This window comes from Terrapene carolina, unplaced genomic scaffold, assembly GCF_002925995.2.
Source record: "Terrapene carolina triunguis isolate 2854851 unplaced genomic scaffold, T_m_triunguis-2.0 Scaffold926, whole genome shotgun sequence".
NCBI classification, from domain to species: domain Eukaryota; kingdom Metazoa; phylum Chordata; order Testudines; family Emydidae; genus Terrapene; species Terrapene triunguis.
Genome location: NW_020665277.1, coordinates 3683408 through 3699771, shown reverse-complemented (window position 1 = coordinate 3699771; position 16364 = coordinate 3683408). Strand labels below are relative to the sequence as shown.

At 37.3% G+C, this 16364-nt stretch overlaps 1 protein-coding gene across 5 annotated transcripts in view; it reads right to left on the bottom strand.

The window, feature by feature from the left end:
• MAGI3 (membrane associated guanylate kinase, WW and PDZ domain containing 3) overlaps positions 1 to 16364 on the bottom strand; it is a 214647-nt gene that overhangs the window by 197628 nt on the left and 655 nt on the right. The window lies entirely within an intron of this gene.

Genomic DNA, 16364 nt, shown 5'->3' with positions numbered 1-16364 from the left:
ACTTTGCTTCCAGATGTTTTATTAAGGTACATTTTTATTTTCAGAAACATCACTAATAAAGTTCCATTAGCCCCATAGTTGTTAACAAATACAGTGTAGAGGAAAAATATTAGACCTCATGTTTAAAACATTTAATCTGAGATAATAACATTGGAACTACACAGCACACAAACAGGTTTTTGACCTGACCATTATTTTGGGTATTATTCCCTTACATGAAACTATCTAGTATACAAATAGGCAAACAATGATATTTATATTAATATTCATATTGTATATGAAAACACTGCATATTTAGAAATTTAATTTATATAGTACCTTTCAGCTGAGGATCTAAGTGTACTTTACAAGGCTAGATTAACATTATTCCCATTTTGTAGGCACAGAGAAACGGAAAACAGGGTATTTAAGTAATTTATCTAATACACAGAAAGTTGGTGGCAAAGCCAGGAAAAGAACCTAAGAGCCCAAATCTCTGTTGACACATCTTCCCACTGGATGCTGCACCCTCCCAAAGCCAGCAACTTTTAAAGATGGGTGAAGAAGGCAAAGCTCTTTCCCCACTGAGCCTGGAGGGAAATAAGAGGGAGGGGTGTACCAGAGATTAAACAGGTGTCTAAGGAGGTAGGCCATGTAAATGCATAATTATCCTGGTGAACTTAATTGCACAAAATATGGAATCCAAAAGCTTAACCAGACAAATATTTTTTTTAGGTATTTCTGTGGATGAGAACGTCCACAGTTATATTAGACACTAAAAATATACAAGGGATTAAATCCTCATATGCTTCATGAATTAACCTAAATAGCTGACTCATATTAGGAATTAAACTTCCTCTATGAAAAAAATGAAATGTAGTGTCTGACAATCTCCACATTGAATCAGGGCAGAAGGGGTTGCACACACTACCTGCCAGCAATATGAAGCCTAGCAGGGGAACAAGAGGAGGAAGTATACCTCTTAGGCCTGGTCTACACTAACCCCCCAAGTCGAAGTAAGGTACGCAACTTCAGCTACGTGAATAACGTAGCTGAAGTCGACATACCTTACTTCGAACTTACCGCGGTTCAGACGCGGTCCACACGGGGCAGGCAGGCTCCCCCGTCGACTCCGCGGTACTCCTCTCGTTGAGATGGAGTACCGCAGTCGACGGCCAGCACTTCCTGGTTCGATTTATCGCGTCCAGACCAGACGCGATAAATCGAACCCGGAAGTTCGATCCCCAGCCGCCGAACTAGCAGCTAAGTATAGACCAGCCCTTAGTTAACATGTCCTTAGAGGGAACGTAGGCAATGGGCTAAGCAGTCAAGCCTGTGAATGAGGTTTGGACTGGACCTTATTGTTTATTCATTTGTTTGTTAAAGTCAAACTTCAAAGGGGACGTATTTTGACCCTACAGACAGCACACGTACTGTGTCATAGAACTGATGGGAACGTCACCTGTCCAAAGCAGGTGATCATTATGAGGGTTTTTTTTTTTTTTTTTTTTTTTAAAAAATTTTAAAAAAAATATATTGGGTCTTTAATTAAATTAAAAAAAAAAAAAAAAAAAAAGGACTAAATAGACCTCTAGTCTGATACAGTACAGCAGTTTGTGCTCTGACAATAAAAGGTTAAAAAACTGCACAAAATTTAATTCATGTATTAAAGCCTAAAAAATGTGTTCATACACTTAGGCATAAGAAAAAAAGAAAAAATTCTCAACTTCTCCCCAAACTAAACCATCATTTTACTTGACACACATGAACCTAGAGACAAACGGGAAGACACTACAGAAAAACAGAACTCAATCCCACCCATAAGTATGTGGTATGCAACACTGAAAATCTAAGAGTCAGACCTTGTACAAGTTTAGTTTCTAAAATACGCTGCATATTATAATGCAGGACTAAAATCTAGAACACTGAAAAATTTAGTTCTACCTTACTATTGCAAAGAAAAGCTTAGTTGAGTGACAGACTGCCTTCTCAGCTTATTCACACGGTAGGAACACATACATTACAGCTAAATAAGTTTTTGTTTTGTTTTGTTTTGTTTTTTTTAATAGCACCCAGAAAAAAAATCAGTGGTATGCCTTCCACTGAAAGATTAGCTAACATAGTTGAATACTGGCAAAGAAAGGGAAAAGATCTTCCTTCTAAAATTATTGATTTGTTTCTTCTGTCTGTGAGCCTCCACAAAGAAATTATAACTAAATCAGCTCTCTGCTTTAGATGACACTGAAATCTATAATAAATCTTCAACTGAACAATTGGCTAACATTTTTTCCTTCATTTCAGGGCTACTGCTTCTTTTATGTCCGCTTCTATTCTTTTTTTTTACAATCATTTGGATGTCACATTGAACTGGACACAATCTCCTCCTGTTTAGAAGGAAGGCAGGGGGACAACCAGTTGCAATTCACATGTCACTATGCAGAACCTCACATACCCCTCAGTCTGGGGAGTGCTACTCACAGAACATGCTATGTAAATGGTAGGCCCTGATTTCGCTGCGTGGTACAAAATGACTTTCAGTGAATATGATCAGTGAGGCTGCTGATAATCTCTCCTCAACCTTATTTATGCTAAGAGGTATTTGTACAATCCCAGAAACGTTAAGAATGGTAGCCACTATCCTTAGTTAGTGAAAACTTTTAGAACTATTTTGTTATTTAAAAATATACCAGGAGGAAAGAATCTGCTGTCTGGGAAACCTATTTTAAGAATGAACTAACTGTAAATGTATCTTTTCTTTTAAAATATCTTTTAGCAAAAATTTGGCAAAAACCCATTTGATCTAGTTTTTTCAAGTAGCAATAAAGCCAACTAACTATGAAACACTACAAGACTCCCAAACCCTCTCCCACTCCAAATAAAATATGCATTTCAGATTACAATTTCAGTATTTTAATTCTGCATTTTGAAGTAGCAGAGATATTAAACCACTTATTATCAGGATTTAACAGAAATGTTCACCAACTTTCAACTACAGCAACATCAGAAACCAGCATTTAATCCCAACGTTATGCAAAAAAAGCTTTTTTATCTTTGTTTCAATCAAGTCAGTTTATAGAGATGTACATTATGACAGTCATATTGAATGGCATATTTCCCAACACTTAACTGTTACCACATTTACTACTGCCCTCTGATATCATCGAATCTTCTTTTCTAACAGAACGTTCACCCATGTCACATTACAACAAAATGTTAAATTTAATATAAAAATTCAAGCTGCATGATGGGAATTATTTAAAAAAAGGCTAGGTTTCTTAGTCAAAATAATAGTGTGGTATATTGGCTGACCAAATGGCACAATACTCACAACTTTCCAACCCTTCACACACTCACCAGGCACAAACTTTTCACATGTAGGCTGTGAGTTTCCTCTAAATTAAAAATCTGAAGATAATATTGTAAATTGTGCCAGCCATCTTCAAACCACAATCCCCCCACGTGTGTATAATTTTTAACAGAACATAGCTCAAATCAGCATATATAGTTGGAGATGGTTCTCCTTTGAGCAGGGGGTTGGGCTAGATGACCTCCTGAGGTCTCTTCCAACCCTAATCTTCTATGATTCTATGATATACTAGAATAAAAATGAGACTATGGATCTGTATGGAATGCATATTTTCCCATAGCCCAGTTGCTGGTGTAAAATGAACCAACAGGTGGGTTAGTATGTTAAAATATGGCCTGGTGTGAAATTTCCCCCAAGGCCACCATCTCACCTTACATGTGTGTCTTCTCCAGGGTCCAGGCACCTAATTAGTGGAGCCACGCCTGCACGGCTCCACTAATTAGGTGGGTGGCCCTTCATTCTCTTGTGTGCGGCCGCCCAGGCGTGCACCTTAGAGGGAACCCTCCACAGACCACCTGAATGGAGCTCGTGGACAACAGTTTGAGAACCTCTGCTCTATAGCAATGAGATATCACACTAAATAAAACTGAATGGACTTAACACAACTCCAAATGGCAAAGGTTGCAGGCCATATGTTTCAGAACAAATAATAGTAGAATAGCAGATATGAAACAGCCATTCAGAGACATAACAGATAAAAAAATCTAATTTATTTTTCACCACTTATGCTGTCATCCCCCTCCCAACACACAATTTTCAACCTGGACAATTAAAATGGACAGGTCATTTTCATTTTTGTTGGTAGCCAGTTTCTAGCTTTTGCATTTTTTATTTCTTATGCACTACCACAATGCTACATTTTAGTTACAAAAACACCAACCTGTAAGAACCCCCCACTCTCAAGAGAGTATATCAGTGCCCCCATGATTTAAGTGTCATTTTATTTTTATACAAACAAAAAACTTAGAGGTAATTAGCACAAAATAAAGACAAAATGGGATCTTAGAATTTGTGAGACAAGAGTAGGCTTGGCCCTGGAAAACTCTGCAATTCCAAGTGATGAAGCATTTTTCTTCCATATGCGTATGAAAGTGCTGTGTACTGTTAGGACCTGAACCTGCTACATACCCTTAATTCCCACTGAAGTAAGACCTCTATAAAGCTCCTATATAGTGCCTACATTTTTGGGTAATATTATTCTTTTAAAAGTGCATCAGGGTATTTCAGGGTGAAGAACATTATGAACAATTAGCGAAGAGATTAGACCAATCATTAAAGAAGGATTCAAAAAATTAGCAAGTGTCATGGCATGTGCATTACTCTCCCATTTTATGATTATTTCTGTGTCAGAGAAGGAAACTAACCTTTGAGCTGGTAAGACAACTGTCATAATAAAAGTTTTAAAATCCTGAATTATTTATATGAGTAGAAGACATGGCTTTACAATGCACTGAATTCTGTATTCTACTAGTTTTATCAATTAATTATCCAAGAGTTAATAACTCTTATAGTTACATGGTTAAGATATTTACCAAATTTCAAACAACTGGCTTTAAAAACTACATTCTAGAACACCATCCTTTCTGACTAATAAAATTATTAAAATAGAATCATTTTTTCTATGCACTGTAAATGGTCTATTCTTCAGCTGGTAAATGTCAAGATATCTGTCAAGGCTGCAAGGAGGCGGGGCATGATGGGGTACACCACACAGAGTTTTGGTCCTACAGCCCCGCTACATGGAGAGCACAGCCATTATTAGTTTAAACTTCTCTGCTGGCCAAGTCACAGTGCAATATTAGAATTATTCTTAGATGGATGATGGACCTGCTTCTCCTCTAGCGGAAAAACGGATATAAAATTGACTGACATGGTCGGGAGAAGCAAAAAGCATGGAACGTTTAGAGGACAACAATGCCCCCACAATAAAGCACTCCAGAATAGGGGTAATAAATAACACAATACTGAACAAAGCAGAAAGAATGAATAACATGGTAGTGCATTGTTCAAAAGAGTTATGATTTCCCTTATAGACAGTAAGGTGACAATACCAAGACATACCTAAAGTAGAAAGTGTGAAAGAACATTACAAACCCTTAAAATGGACTATTGAAGTTTATTTTTAAATTGATCTCACACTAACTAAAATGCCTATTCAGAAGATGGATAAGTATGAATAAAACAAAATTAAAACAGCAATTGAACAGCACGGCTATTACTAAATTATTAATATTACAGTGCTTAGGCTCAGCTAATCAAGCATATGGAATTAAAAATATTCAAGCTCGTAGACTTACATTCCTCATTTTTGGTAAGTACTGTAGATAGAATTAAATCACATAAATGCATCTTCAACAAAGAAATATTCCTGAGTTTATAAACCTGATGCTAAAAAGGTTGTCATAGGATAAAAGGGAAGGTCCTTTCATGGACTGAGAACTGGTTAAAAGACAGGGAACAAAGGGTAGGAATAAATGGTAAATTCTCAGAATGGAGAGGTGTAACTAGTGGTGTTCCCCAAGGGTCTGTCCTAGGACCAGTCCTATTCAACTTATTCATAAATCATCTGGAGAAAAGGGTAAAAAGTGAGGTGGCAAAGTTTGCAGATGATACTAAACTGCTCAAGATTGTTAAGACCAAAGCAGACTGTGATGAACTTCAAAAAGATCTCACAAAACTTAGTGATTGGGCAACAAAATGGCAAATGAAATTTAATGTGGATAAATGTAAAGTAATGCACATTGGAAAAAATAACCCCAACTATACATACAATATGATGGGGGCTAATTTACCTACAACAAATCAGGAAAAGATCTTGGAGTCATCGTAGATAGTTCTCTGAAGACATCCACGCAGTGTGCAGAGGCGGTCAAAAAAGCAAACAGGATGTTAGGAATCATTAAAAAGGGGATAGAGAATAAGACGGAGAATATATTATTGCCCTTATATAAATCGATGGTACGCCCACATCTTGAATACTGCGTACAGATGTGGTCTCATCTCAAAAAAGATATACTGGCACTAGAAAAGGTTCAGAGAAGGGCAACTAAAATGATTAGGGGTTTGGAACGGGTCCCATATGAGGAGAGATTAAAGAGGCTAGGACTTTTCAGCTTGGAAAAGAGGAGACTAAGGGGGATATGACAGAGGTATATAAAATCATGAGTGATGTGGAGAAAGTAGATAAGGAAAAGTTATTTTCTTATTCCCATAATCCAAGAACTAGGGGCCACCAAATGAAATTAATGGGCAGGTTTAAAACAAATAAAGGGAAGTTCTTCTTCACACAGCGCACAGTCAACTTGTGGAACTCCTTGCCTGAGGAGGTTGTGAAGGCTAGGACTATAACAGCGTTTAAAAGAGAACTGGATAAATTCATGGAGGTTAAGTCCATTAATGGCTATTAGCCAGGATGGGTAAGGAATGGTGTCCCTAGCCTCTGTCTGTCAGAGGGTGGAGATGGATGGCAGGAGAGAGATCATTTGATCATTACCTGTTAGGTTCACTCCCTCTGGGGCACCTGGCATTGGCCACTGTTGGTAGACAGGATACTGGGCTAGATGGACCTTTGGTCTGACCCAGTACGGACGTTCTTATGTTCTTAACGGGGGGAAAGGAGAAGTTACTAAGCATTCCAAAAAGTGGGAACCTTTATGTAAAACAATTCCTCCTATAGTAGTTTTAGAGACTGCACTTGTTAATTGGAAACACAACAGACACTCAATTAAAGATATGCTATAGAGATGTGATAGTAAACTTGCTAACCTTTACCAATGCCAATCATACTCTTTAGAAGAGGGCCCTTCACAATCAGTCATAAAAATATAATGAAAAAGATTGAGAGAGATCTGTTTCACTCTCAGGTGTTTGTCTCATAAGCCTTATTTTAAGAATGTTAGTTATTTTTAGAGAGATTTGTTTCTCCTTCCATCTTATTCATATTAAACCAGTTTGTGTGTCACATGGCTTTCTACAGCAACAAATAATATCATAAATGGGAGATGACAGTAATAATGAAGAGATCCATTTATGTTTAAAAATAAAAAACACTGAGTTTGGTGGTCTGTGTATTAATATTATTAATGATATTGCACCATTTTTAATGACCAGTGTAACAGCAGAGTACTCAAAAGATTCAAAAGCGGAGTTAAAAATCATAAAGTACAAATACTAAAATGTTGAATATAACTAACCCCCAAGCATAAACCTGAAAATCAGCCACTTCTACACAAGCAGAAGAACTTAAATTTGCTTAGCATTGGACACATTTTATCAGGTTACTCCAATCTAAATAGGGTATGCAAATTTTCCCTAGATGATAATCCCAGACTTCAATTGAAGAGTCCCAGATGAGATTTTCAAAGGCATAAAGGGCAGTAACTCTGTAACTCCCTTTGAAACATCAATCAGAATCGGGTTCCTCATTCTCATTTTTGACTTTGAAAGTCTTCTCCTGATACCAACAGCAGATTTGATAAATGCACATTCAAAAACAAGTAAGTGTGATGCTGCGTGCAATGAGATGGAGATCTTAAAAGTAGACACAATGCAGTCTGTATAATAATGCATTGTACTGTAACAGTAATATGATTGTTTTTACAGTACCAGAGAATTCAAAATACTTTTAACAAATAAAAAGATGGCCACATGAAGTAAAGATTACTATATGAGAGCAGTAAGGGTCAGATAGGGGTTAAGTGTTGTCAAAGTTCAAACAAGAAAGGAGTGGCAGAAACACAAATAGAAGCTAAGAGTTTCAACTCCTTGTAGCCCAGCCCTAGCCAACAGACCTCACTCCCACAAAAATAGAGATTAGTATGCTATTTCTTTCTTTTTGAGCCAATTAAATAGCATAGCAAAAGTAGCACTCCACCCAACCACACAAGAGGTTGTAAAGTAAATCTAATGTACCATTCTAACAGGTCCATCCGTGTTACCAGAGTTCAGACGTACTGAAGTAAGTGGACAGAGATTTCTACAGAGAGAAATGCATTTCTGAAGTTGTTTTTTAGGTAAGCTGCTGAAAGAAAAAGTAATTGCATAAGATTAAAAAAACCAAAAACACACACACACACAATTTAAGTGGGGTGCTAAGTATGTCAACGCAGTAGAAATGAGCCAGAGAAGCAGATAATTACTTGTACTGAAGAATAAGCTAACTGTAAAATTTTTAGAACCAACTTATCTGTAACAAGGGCAACATTAAGAATACAATTCCTTATTTCCATTGGAGACAAAGATTGGAGAGGGTTTCCTCAATCCTCACTAAATAGAGTGCTAGCTCGTAATTTTAAAAAATATGCAGGAAGGTGTTTTAAACAACAGGATCAGTAATCTTTAATCCTTAATAGCACTCTTCACACTTTTTTTTTTTTAAGTAGTACTAAATGAAAATAAACACTGCAGAAGTGCAGATTAGCATTGTCCCAATTGTTGTAACACTATTGGACAAATTTATTTTGGGAGCTGCTATTTGTAAGCCGTTTAGTTATAAATCAAAACTTACTAGAACAGTAGAAATTCAATATTATAAAAAAATACCTTTGACATTTTAAAGTTTAAATATCTGAAAGTCAGCCACTATCACAAAAGGTCTGACCATGTGATCCTCAACCAAGCAATTGGAGAGAAAAAAGGCTTCAGACAGACTCTTGATCATCACCTTCTAATTCCTGATAGGACATCCTTGTACAGTTTATTAGCTTTGTCATCACCCTGCAATTACAGGAAAAAGGCAGCCTCAAGACACAGTTCTGGTACCCTGTATCGGTATTAACATTTGAACTACTAAGTAACAACTAGAGGCTCTGGCTGTCAGTCAGGCACTTTCAACAATACATATCAAAGTAGTACTGGATTGCAATTAACTTCATTGGCATCATAGTTGTCCATTTATTTCACAGCTACAAGATGAAACTGCAGAACTGGCAGCAAAAAAGACTGGGCTCAAATCTGGTCAAGGAAGGCCCCCTTTCTTCCATCTGTATTAAATGGAAGAATGCTGCAAAATCTTTCAACAATTTCTCACTAGCATTGAATTTTAACTGGGATTGAAAGTGTAAAAAAGACTTATGGTCTCCAAAACTAACTGTTAAAAACTAAAGCCCCAGTACTGCATGTATTTGCAGTAATAAAGTTTGCATATGAGAACAGTCCCCTTGACTTTGATGGAACTACTCATGGTAGTGAAGTTAAGCACATTTGCAGGACTGGGACCTAACCCATGCCAGGAACCAGATAATGGGCAACTATTGGACCAAATTCCAGACACTGAAATCTCCTAAAGCTAAACAAGTGAATCAGTCTTCCTCTTATTTATGGATCATCTTTTGTTAGGGTTTGAACGATGGTCATTAGACTGAAGGGGTGGATTCTGCAAGTTTTACACTTTATCTGCATATCAGGTGATGAATACAATGACAAATTTGAGAGTTTTAGATAAAAGAGGGCAATTGTTTGCAAAAATAATTTACACCATCCCACCAAAAGAGAGAGAGAGATTTATCAAGGAAACAATTTGGAGCTCTCGTGTAGAAAAAAACTGTCTGTAAATCAAAATACAGTACTGTCTGATTTCCTTAAACAGAAAAATATCACCAACAGATCTAGAACAATTAAGATGAGCACAACCTCCACTCACACATATCCAAAGCATTTAAACAGTCTACTAATGGCTAATTTAAAAAAAAAAATGTTTAACTAAGGAGAGGAGCATGTCATGATGCTTATACCATATCCTATTAAGAAATCTTTGATGAAATTGGATGACAAAGTAAATTTAGTATGAGTACACATACTTCTAAGAGAAATGGACTTGTGTCCTCAAATTATTGGTGTAGTTTGCTGCATATTTACTATTGTATATATCAAATATTTCACAGAATTTTTGAGTTCAGAAGTGCATGGTGAATACCATTCATCAAATAACTCACTTCAGAGAGCTACAGGTACCTTTTAGTACCCAATTATTTACTAGAAAAAACACATTTCTCTACCTGGCTCATTTCAAAAGGGGCAAATACTGCCCTGCCCTGGCTTCCAATCCAGCAGAACCAGTGTAAATTCACTGCAAAATGAGTACAGGTCAAGTCACACTCCCTCTACATTGCAGAGCTGTACTCTATGGGAGTGCTTACTGTGCCCCAGGGAGTGAGGGAGACTGAAAAGAATAGCAATTGTATACAGCACTAATTTCTTCCCGAATGGGCATATTATGGTCCTGAAATTGCAATAGCGGACATAGAGTAGCTTCATTGATGCTCTGTCATCTTGAAGGGACCGAAGATAGATAATCCTGCTATTCAGATTCTGAGTTGAAGATTTTGCATATAATCAGCAATTCTTCTTACTTTAGAACTTTATATGGTAATCTCAACCCACTCTTGATACACTATTGGCCACTAACTAATTAACCTATGCTTCACTTAGCCAATATAGGCATTCACAATATCTGGGCAGTGCTTTGGCAGCAGGGCTTCATAACCTGCCTGAATATTTTGGAAACTAAAAATGGAGACTTACTGTGTCCAGAAGGCTCATTTTTAAGTAAACTCAGCGCTAAGAGATGTTGACTTTACTGCAGTGGAGGCTGAAACTTTTCATTTATTCCCTTAATAGCAACAGTACAGTCAGAAGCAGTGCAAGCTTGATCCATATGCTCTCTTACCAATGTGCCTCATATCTAATGTGGAAGTGCGGATGCATTTTTAGTTGATGATGGAATAGTTTGGTCTCCATGGCCCATACTGGTCCTTAGCCTCATTGTCAGTTACAACGTGGACACTTGTATGCTGGGGACTAGCTGGAAGCCACCATTTTAATAACAATGTATTTTAAATATAGCGTTCACCTCAAGTCCGCTATGTTTGACAAGGACTGTTTTAGTATTTATACTGTGTGGTAAGAGGAAGCCTTACACATTTCTCTGTGCCACTATTGTTCCCACCTTACCAAGGACAGGTGTTATACAACTAAGTAGCAGGCCCTAAACTTGAACCCATAGCAAATAAAACTAGGCATGTTCTTAGGGTGACCAGCTGTCCCGGTTTTATAGGGACAGTCTTGATATTTGGGGCTTTGTCTTATATAGGTGCCTATTACCCCCCACTCCCTGTCCCGATTTTTCACACTTGCTGTCTGGTCACCCTACATGTGCTCATGTTAGTAACTAAAAGAGGGCAGAGAGTGGAGGACACAAATTTCTCCACCAGTGAAAAAGTCCATGCCTTGCAATGTGTAATTAACAAGTGCAGTCTGATTAACATTCATATCTTTCAAGAAAGCTAAACTAGATCCTGAAATTTTCATTTTAGATTCATTACCGAGCCTGCTAGAAACATCCAATGCAGATTTCATTGCTGTCAAATAAAGATATTGCTTTCCTTAATGAAGAGTTGTGTGTCACCACGTGGTACAAAGCAAGTCTAGCCTGTTGATCCACTGCTGAAAGCTACTGAAACACCAGCATCAGACTTTAATGAAATGCCAAATTGATTAAAAGATGGAGGTAGCTAGTCAGCACTGAGGTTGTACAGACATAAAAAGATTCAGAAATACTAACAAATACCTCAGTGTCAAGAGGATGAAGGCAGAACATACTTAGTACAGGGCCCTCAACTTTGGAATTCCCCTGCACTCGTGCCAATGCCTCAGTTTGGTGAGCTTCCAGGCACACTAAGGCCTACTTAGAAATTCTCACTAAAGATGTGTAGGTTGAATTGTGAGGGTCCAGTTTTTATTTTTACCTTGATATGACTGGAAGAGAAGGAAATAACATTTTTCCTGTCATTTTGCTGTGCTGTATTAATTTAAATTGATCTGTGTCTGTATGTTCACTTGATTTGAATACAAACAAAATACATATCCAAAGGACTAGGCACCCATACATAATCAAAATCACAATCCATGTAAAAAAACAAACAGCAACAGCAGATCAGAGGCCAACCCCGCCACTACCAAAAAAAAAAAAAATCACCTATCCCCAACTCAAAACCTCTAATGCATTCAAGACCGATGACACTCCAAGAATGCAACAGATCACCAAACCCCCCCCCCCACATTACTCAGGCATCTCCAAATGCCTACACAAATAAATGCAATTTGAAGTATTCTGAGGGTCAGCAAATTTGGACTATTTTGGACCAGGGAGTGGAAAGGAAGCAAATTTTGTCATGGGAAACACTAGCTGAAATGGTTTCACTGACTGCAACTGTGCCAGTATTACAGGGGGAGAGGGATGTTTTAAAATGTTGTGTTTAAATGTATTATTAAATCTAAAACACTGAGTTTGCCCAAAAAAAAGTCTCTCTAATACCCTACTTAGCTTAACTTACAATTTGTCTTAGTATGAAAAAAAATAAAAGCTAAAGACCTAGCTCAATATGCTCCAAAAGTGAATTGTAAAAACAATAGTATTAATTAGAACACCTAGTTCTCCTTTTACTGCTCTAGCAATTTGTACTGTAGTGGTTACCTTTCCTTGCTAGAAGTGTTTGCCACTGTCAAGTCACAGCCCTAATACAATACAAATTATAAAGCACTGCACATATGATTTTATGGGGTGTGCTGTTTTACAACTAGGACGACGCTTCTCATGCTGGTGGTAAGAGAGAAGCTGTCAAACTGAGTGAATATTGGAATTAAATAAATAAAACATTTAGAAAGATCACTGTCAGGGCCAACAGACTTCGCCTTCCTTTTGAAATTAACTATTCAACTTCACTGTAAGCAATTGACCAAATAATAAAATAATAAAAAAAAAACATGCAGAAGTCCAATTCTGCTCCCAAATTTACTCAAGAAATTCAAGTAAGTGGAAGTTGTGGAAGTTCTGGGAGCATATTTGGACCCTGAGTGCTGAGATTCTAATGATATCCTCCTCTGTGAAGTGGAAATAGAAGAAACTGAAATCATGAAAGCATGCTTTGCTCAAGGTCAACTTTTACACCAGGAGTCTGGGTAATAGACAAAACAATAGAAGTATGTCCTAAATGTAATTAAGACACAGATGAGATAGTGTAAGTCAATCATGACAATATTGACATGTCACACACTGTAGGAATCACAAAATAAGAAGTTTTAAGAAAACATTCATAATTAAAATTTGTTTAAACTTTGTAAAGTTCATACTTGTGCTGTGCAGAACTTGAGAAGCTATAATTAGTTTCAGATTTACAATTGTAAATCATTAGTCTGTGATTGCAGGTAATACTATTTAGCATTTACTTGACATTTGAGATCCATGCTGGTAAAGAGGATTTTATTGCAATAATCTGATATTCCTGGTTAATTACAATATATTCAAATTAAAGCTATTCTATGATTGGAAGCTGCGTTCTCTTTGGAAAGTGAAAACATCATCATGAAATAGGAATGGGGAATTTCAAGAATGTTCTCAGGATAAATAATGTCATTTGCACTGGTTCTGACCATAGACAAAGCTAAGACACCATTCAACATCTGAGATTTAACCCTTTTTAAATAAGCAGTACACATTACTATGGAGATAGCTTGCAGAGATTCAATTTCCTGGCTTTGTGACACTGGGACTTAAATAGAGTATGAGAGTAACAAACTGAAGTCACAGTCCCCATCTTCGGATGTCATACTATACCCGAAACAGAAAGGTTTGGTAGGGTAAGGGACGCTAAAAGGTGTCAGAAAATAATCCAATCACTTATCCAAGAGTCTCTGACAATTACTTGTAGTGAAGCAGAATTTAAAATTTCACCCAGATTGGTACAGACATACACTATGTACCTATATATTCATATATAATTATAGCCAGGAGAACAATCACTACCTCAAAATCATCTTATCCCAAGGTTAAGCTCTGCTATTATAATTTGCTGTGTAGTGCTTTAGAGCTGCTGTTCAGTACAGACAAAAGGCAGAGTGCTTAGTACACCTGACTGTAGTTTAATGAGAAACTGCCAAAAAAAACCAAACCCAAAATCTCATTTCTCATGTAAATCTCAAATAAAAGGAAAACTAAAATACAAGTGGCACATCCCTTCTTAAATTCTGCATTCATATTTATCTAAGAGGTTCAAAATTAATCAGAATCTCCTACTTTCCCTAAGGACATTTGCTATTATACTCCTAGCCAGTTTCAATATTTTACAAATAGCCAATACATGTTCTTAATTTCAGATCTTTTTGAGATTCTTTGTTTAGCTTTTCAAAAGGGAGATGGAGAGATTTTAAGGTTTTTGGTTTTTTTTCCATTATTGCATTTTACTCTTATACAGATGTTAATCCACTACGAAATGTGACCAGGGCCAAACACAAAACATCAAGGTATTTAAAAATACCCACTTACTCATTTGGAAAGGAAGGGCATTCCTCTCAGATGCCACTCATAGCTGCAGCAAACACTTTTTGAAATTGAGAGGTAATGTTACATATAATACACACACAAACGTCACACTTTGGAGGTGAAAAAGTATTCAGTGTGTCATACAAGCTTTCAAATGAACTACAATAGTTGATCTGGCTTTATTCAAAACACAGCAAAATACTGAATGATCTATGGACAGACAGAAGTGGAAATAACTTACACAGAATAACAGAATGAAATTACAATGCTGAAACGATAAAAGATCCCTGTTGGAAGGCCACTCTTTACTACAAGGCTGAAGTCTTGCATGAGGATTGAGTTTCATTGGTTGGTGACCACAGGGCAGTTTTTAAGCAGGTATGTCAGGACTAGTTTGTGAAGGATAAGTCTCACTTTGTTTTCAGATGAGGGGAAGACTACAATAAATGTTGCAATTCCATGTGTAACTTCATCCTGTCCATCCTGTCTCCCTCAATTTTAAAAGGAAGAATCCTTTGTAACAAACATCTCTAACTCTATTCTACCCCTACTATCATAAACCCACCTGACTCTTGCACATACAAGTGCTGATTCTCTATAAAGGCCTAGCAAACCAACAGAGTTTATAATAAACTAACTACTGGTCTGAGTGATAGCCTTTACTGACACCATCTCCCGCACCCTCTCTCTAAGAGTATCATTAGCTCTCAAAACACAAGTTTCCTATAAACTCCACTCACATAACAAACAACTTGGTTCCCAAAGTGTGCTTTGGAGTGGGAGCACTGTACCGTGGATAAAACAGGAAAGCTGGAACAGAAGGTCAAATACAAGTTAGTCATTCTAACATTACACTAGAATGACTTCTGTAGAACTAAAAATCAAACAGAAAGCTAGACACTTAGTTTAACATGAATCTGTTCCACTGTTCTGAGAAAGTTGCAGGGCCCACACCATGGAGATAGACAGACTGTGCGAGAACATGTTTGCCCAACCACAAACTTCAGTTCAACAACAGTGATTTATCTCAGGGAATTCTCCCAAGACAGAAACGGACAGATGCAAGAACTCTTCTCCTTCGCAAGCTTCACATAGAATGGAAAATGGAAAAAATCCAGGAACAGTGTTCATGGAATTTTTGAGAGAGAAATGCTTTAAAAGTCCAAGTAACAACATAACACAACATACATCAGATTACAATGAATATAAAGATAAATGATTCCCTCTAGGAGATGCAATGACCTCAGTATTCCTGCACAAAATAAACCCAATCTACTGATAACAAAACGAAGAGCAATGATGAAGCAAGTCAAATATTTTCAACTACAAAATTGGTACTGGTTATAATGAATACTAAGGGCAGCTATGCCAAACCATCTGTTGTAGACAGTCAAAAAAAAAAAAAAAAAAAAAAGCCCTGACTAAACTAGGTGAAGAGTATAACATGCTAGAAACGATTTTTACACCAAAAGAACTTATTCCAGGACTGCCTGGCTCTTAGAAAAGGATCCCACCACATGGGAGGGGAGATTGTTTTTCCAGGGAGACTAGTGCACAGTGGGGACAATGATTAAACCAATTTATAGAAAAGCAGGCACTTCCCCAGCCCCCAGGCTAGGTGCAGGGTCCACTGGGCCTGTGGGTGACAGACCCAGAGCCCTTACATAACCAGTTAACTAGTTCAGGTACAAGGAACACGGA